Raw genomic sequence first — 6,000 nt, 5'->3', positions numbered from 1 at the left:
TTCATGCTCCTGTAGCTTCACCGAAGGTAGTCAATCATCCTTTTTAAAGATAGGTAAGGTAAGGAAGTTTACCACAGAAGGAAGCCTATCTTACCAGGTATTTCTTCTGCTTCACACCTTATTGGTCATTTACTAGGTACGCCTTTATGTCAAACTCCTCCAGTGAAGCACAGACTAGGGATGGGAAAATGGAGACAATCCAGCCTGTTCAAATCCTGCTTTGATTCTCTGATGCCATATGCCATTCTGAGGTGACCTGGTGAAGAGGAGCAATTTTCATATGTAGATGCTGGTCATGCTGCACATCATCAGGAGAAGAGGCCTGCACCTGTGATGCTGGCTGGCATGAAGACTGATGCTGGCATTTCTATCTCCCGTATCTCTACACAGTTGTTGTTTATAAACATTATTTACAAAGTATTTTTTGTACATAGTGCTCATTTATGTAAGATAAAAATCTAGACAGAGGAAGAGAGATACAAAAAGACAAATATTTACCCCTTCAGGTACTTCTTTCCTCAAGACAAACATGTGACTTTGTTTCAACAGCTAATCTTCCATGAAATCCCCTTACTGTACATTTAACTCATTTATTGCACCCACTACCCAATGCTTGGAGGCAGATCATTCTCCTTTACTAACTCCAAAATGCCATTATCCCTTGAGGTTTTAAAAAGCATCAGGACTGCCTCTCAAAATTAAAGCCTTGTGGTTTGAGGCTTGAGCTGGGGTTTGCTCCAAAACTGCACTGAGCTCTACCAATGAGCCTACTTTTCTTGCTAGAAATAATAGAGGGACTATCCCTTTCTTGCTGAATTATTCCTGCAAGACTAATGCAGAGGATGTGGTTCTTATCTTACAGCTTTCTGTTATTTATACAATTGTTAGAAACAATTTATTTCTGGAAGTAAACGGAGCTAAACCTTGTGGGGTTAGATTGATGAGGGGGAACCTATTTTCCTGACTGCCATTCTTTTTTTCTGCCTGCTAGCAAACAAGAGTCAATACAGGTAGCTGCAGGAAGCCAGGTATCTTTTATCTCTACAGAAGAAAATTGAAAGCACCAGCTGCGTAAAATTATGGGGAAATGTGCTGCGGTGTGGTTTTTGCTTCGTGTTTGCCCACTATTCTGCTCCCTAATCTCCTCCCCTTCTGAATTGCCAATCTCCCCAAGACCTTCCCTAATTTCCTCCCTCCTTCCCAAATTGTCAATCCTCCCTATCCCTACCCGTTTTTCCAGAGTGTTCCTTGTCTATCTTGTAGTATTCGATACCCCATTTGTTACTTTGTATTATCCCCCTCCCCTGCTCTCTCTGATAGGTTTATAGAATGTTAGTCCTGCCCTAGATTCCTCCCCTGCCATGCCCTCATTGGTTGGTTGCCCTATACCACTCCCCCTATAAAAACCTCTGCAGAGCCCTAAGTTTTGTCTTGGTGTACCAAGTCGTGGACCTAATGGATGTGTCTGGTTTTACCTCAAGTCCTATGTCGTTGTTGTCTGTTCCTGCGCCGGACCAAGCGATAACTGGGAATAACAGAGCTCACGGGGGGAAGGTCGTGCCCCTGCTGTTGCTACCCAGCATGCCACAACAGCTTGCTGCTGCAGATATGGAAACAGAATTGTTGGGATGTGACAAATCCAGGTAAGTGTTTCACATTTCCAAAGCATTTTATTTTTTGATAAGTAAAATGGGAGTTTAAAATTCAGATTTAATTGCCCATGACATATATTTAAAAGAACTTCTTTTTCAGTAATGAAGAGGTACCTTTCAAGATTAAATACAAACTATAATTTAAGAAAATGCTTTGTAAAAGATGATTTTAAAATACAAAGAAGAGTGTGAGTCCAGCTCAAATTTGTAAAAGGGTTTTGTGTTGCAGGAGATTTGTTCATAAATTCCACATAGATTTGTACTAAACTTGATACTTGTATGATATACTTATAAGATACGAACATCTTCTTATATTTGTTACTTGGTCTTGGCGGCTGAATTCACAACCTGCTCATGTTAGCAGTCTTCTACACTTTGCAAATAAGAATTAATGCAATTTTCTTAACACAGAAAATGATGTGGTGTGTTTAGGAAAAGCCCATGGATCCATTTTTTTTAGCCCAAAATGTTATTGCTTACATCTGAATTCAACTTAAGTTAAGCTCTAGGTATTGATGGTTTAACGTCTATTTGCCTCTTTTGCTTTGACTCCGTGGGAGCATGCTAACATGCAGGTGTGAAGGCTGAAACTGTGTGTTGACAGGTCTAAAGCTAGGGGAGAGAACTAAAGTAAGTCGGCAGAATCCTTTTAGAAATGGCTGTAATTATAGCTTTGGCTGGGGTGCTGTGCATAAAGGTAATGCTCTGGTGACAGCTAATAAATATTAGGAACACTGAAAGCATCTCTGTGTAATGGAGAGAAGATTATAACAACTGCGGTAGTCTTAGTGCCTGTTTTTTGATTTAGGCTTGGGTCTGATAAGTAGATGAGAAGCATTTGGGAAAAGCCCAAGGATTTATGCCTAAAGTCTGTGCATTTAGTCTGTAATTTTCTGTGCAGTGGCTGTTGAGTGACTTGGGGCACACAGGTTATGACTGCAGTTGGGCAGATACTAGTCTAAACAGGCTCAGACTGAGCAGAAGAGAACCTGGCTACATGTTTGACAGTGGACACTGGCCTGCTTGTGTCCAAGCTTGTGGATGGGCAGCGAGCCTCAGTGTTAATGGAAACTGCCTGGCTGGAAATGGGCAGTAAAGCAGAGCAGAATGCTGGGCCATGATCTTTGTTGCATGTTGTGTTCATGTTTTATATTTATTTTATTAAGCTGGTTGTTAAATGGTCCATTCTGTTATCCCCCATGTTCCCCTAAGTTGGTTTCTTCCTAAGTTGTGCCCTCCCTTCCAGCTGTCCCTTAATTTATCCCCTCCCCTTGTTTCAGACCTTTCTCTGCCTATCAAGGCAACCCTGTCCATTGTTCAGAACATTGTCTGCCATTCATTACCTGGACCAATCCTCAACCAAGGTTTCTGTTCTTCCTCTATCCTGGTTGGTCGCTACCCCAAAACTCCACCTCTTAGTGTTGCCCTATTGGTTATCCATTTCTGTCAACCTCGTTTTGGTAAGTCCTAAAACCTCTGTGCACAGAGGTGTTTGGGGCTCTCCTTGTCCTGACCCTTCTGACTCCATTAAAGTTTGTTGGAACTTCACGACTGGAGAGTCTTCTTTTCTCTTCCCAGTCCCTGCCTTGCTGCATAGGAGCACTGCCTTTCTGAATAGAGCTTTGATAGCTCTAAGGTTCTACCTTTGGCCTCACCCCAGCCAAGGCAGTTCCCTGTGCTCGCCGCTCCACCGGAGCAACAGAGAGCTAGTGCAGGTTCTGGTGCACCATGGCAACTGCAGTTTAATTTCTGTGGCCTAGAATGTAGCTAAGGCTCTGGAAGAGTGGGATAAAATACCTGATACTTGTTATTGGGGATGTTTTCTCCTTTGTCTGGAGTCTGGCTGAGAGGCTGGATGCTGTGCAATTTAAGGGCAGTGACCTTACGGAAGCACAAGAAGTAGTTGACTTTAAAATCTAGGTCTGAACTACCACCTTTCTTAAGGAATTCATATTCCCACATCCGAGCCCCACTTCCAGAGTGGGAAAAATTAAGTAATTTGTCTGATGAAACGATAGAAACAAAGTCAAAGTCACAGGTCACAGCAAATCAAGGATGTAAGGGTAGTTAGAATCAGGTGACATGTACTGTTCCTAGCTGTCATCTTACTAATTAGACAGTAAGAGACACATGGTAATCCCTTAATCTCTTGTCTGTCTTGGCTCTTCCAGCAGCACTGAAAACACCTGTATATTACTAGTGATAGAGACAGGGCAATATAAGGGAGAAACAACTCACTGGATTCATAAGGTAGACTTTTCCCTACCAGGTTGCGATGAACAAGACAGTGATGGTGTTTGTCTCCATGCTTTTACTCCTTTTTAAGCCTTTGGTATTCAGCACTGAGTTGTGTGGCAGCAGACACTACTGGGCTTGAAAGCATCAAGTATTACCAGAGGTGGTGCTCATATAAAATGTCTTATGAGAGCTCTCTCATTCTGAGGGAGCTCTCTGCCCAAGATCTGCTTGGTGGTGAGCTGGAAAGAGCACAAGACTTCATGAATCTGCTGTTGCTGATTACAGAGCTGGCCTTACTCAAAGCTTTTGCTGGATTTGTAAATCTTTCTAAGGTGTGGCATTCCATTGAAGGTGACAAGGCTGCTGTTTTCTGGCTCCTCATGTTGCTGAAAGCCTGGGACTGTTTTTATGTTTTCAGGCTTTGAGCTGTTGGAAAGATTAGCTAAGCTCTCAAGAGACCTGTAAAAAGGCCTTTTTTTCTAGCGCCAAACAGTGGTACTCTCACAGGAAACCAAGAAGACTCTAAATGCTTTACAAACTCTCATATTTTATTCTGTTTTGTGACTGGATGTTACTGCCCACATCCTTAGCTCTCACTTGATGCAGAAACTTGGAATGCAGGTGAGACTCCACCGTGCCACTTGTGTGTCAGGTCTGGCTGTGTGAAGCACAGGGATTATACGATTTTAAGGGGCTAAGTGCCTTAGACATGACAAAAGATGTACGTCTTTAGATGTATCAAAGAGATTCACTTAGATGTATTCTTTCTGCCAGGGAGGAATGGGATCTATTCAGGGAGAAGGAAGGATGACAGGTGTGGCTGAATTCAAGGAAAATCATGTCTATGGCTAACAGAATCACCAAAATGTTATCCTTGCTCTTTTTTCCTGGATGTGAAAATGTATTCAATGTGACTACTAAACATGTGATTTATGTAATATAAAGATTCATTCAGGCCTGATGACTCATTTAATGACCTGCTAGGGAAAATTTCAGTCTTCCCAAATCTCACAGCAACTCCAGTTTGGTGCATAGGGGGGAAAAAAATTCTCATTGAGAGCTGAGTAGCATGGATAGCACTGCCAGCATGTTACAGCCATAGCAGATGTTTCATAGCTTTGCAAAATTGACTAGCATTGCTTACAGTGTACTCTGGAAAACTGCTTGCTAGGTCAGAAAAGCATGAAACATTTATTGGACAGCAATGAAAGCAAATACACAGTGCTTGTGTGATGAGCAGCCAAATCTATAAGGAAGCTTAAACTTACGTATTTTTTACTTCTCTCCAAGAGAGAAAATGTAAATACAGCATGCTGCTAGTAATTGCTGATGAGTTAAAGGAGTAGATGAAATGGAGAGCAGGGAATGAAAGAAAAAAAAATTCTTTTGCTTTCTTGCTAATGTCTTATTCACAATGTCAGTCTTGACTTCTGCTGAAGTTTAGCTCCTGTTTTCCATCTCAGCCCAAGAGAAGATCAAAACTAGAGAATACACCTAAGGCATATTCACCACCAAATAAAACCATAAGTGTTTAGAATCCTGATTAAATATTGAGAAATGCCTCCATATGCCTGAAATTGAGGTCCATGGCATTTTTTCCCTTCTAGAACTCTGGCTAGTGCTCTATTTAGATTACAGCTGGTCTCCAGCCCAGTTGAAGCAGCAATTAAAAAGGTAACCCTCAAACTGTTGGTGAACAAGAACCTGAAGTTTCCTTAAGATATATTTTGTTTACTGCTGACTAGTGTGCTCATGTAAATGTACCAGTTCAAAGAAGACATTTCAGAGGTAATGTATATGTGAAAATGCCAATTTTTTTTCCAAGAAATGTACTAGAGTTCAAGAAAGAATTTTTGAAGGGGCACCTGCAAATCCTGATTTGAATTTTCCATCAAAGCAAGAATTGAGTAACCTCTAAGAAACCTTACTGTTGGGGAAGATGAAATAGGAAAGCCCTGTAAATATGATGGTATGGCAAAAGAGTCAGAAAATACAGATATTGAGATGAGAACAAGATTGGAAATACCAAACCTTAATTACTGAGCAACTTGAAAACAATAATACAGCCAAGTTGAAAGCAATCCCCCCTTCTGATTAAACAATGGCCTTT

General features: G+C 41.4%; 1 protein-coding gene across 1 annotated transcript in view; it reads left to right on the top strand.

Annotated features, from left to right (window-relative positions):
- The first annotated feature begins 1,483 nt into the window (after window positions 1-1,483).
- CPLX1 (complexin 1) overlaps window positions 1,484-6,000 on the top strand; it is a 202,781-nt gene continuing 198,264 nt past the window's right edge. The window contains exon 1 of the mRNA XM_053931786.1: window positions 1,484-1,643. The gene's annotated coding sequence lies outside the window, so the exon portion shown is untranslated. The remainder of the gene's footprint in view (window positions 1,644-6,000) is intronic.

This window comes from Vidua chalybeata, chromosome Z (genome assembly GCF_026979565.1).
Source record: "Vidua chalybeata isolate OUT-0048 chromosome Z, bVidCha1 merged haplotype, whole genome shotgun sequence".
Classification (NCBI taxonomy): Eukaryota; Metazoa; Chordata; class Aves; order Passeriformes; family Viduidae; genus Vidua; species Vidua chalybeata.
Note: the sequence above shows the minus strand (reverse complement) of the source record. Positions and strands in the feature narration are given on the sequence as shown.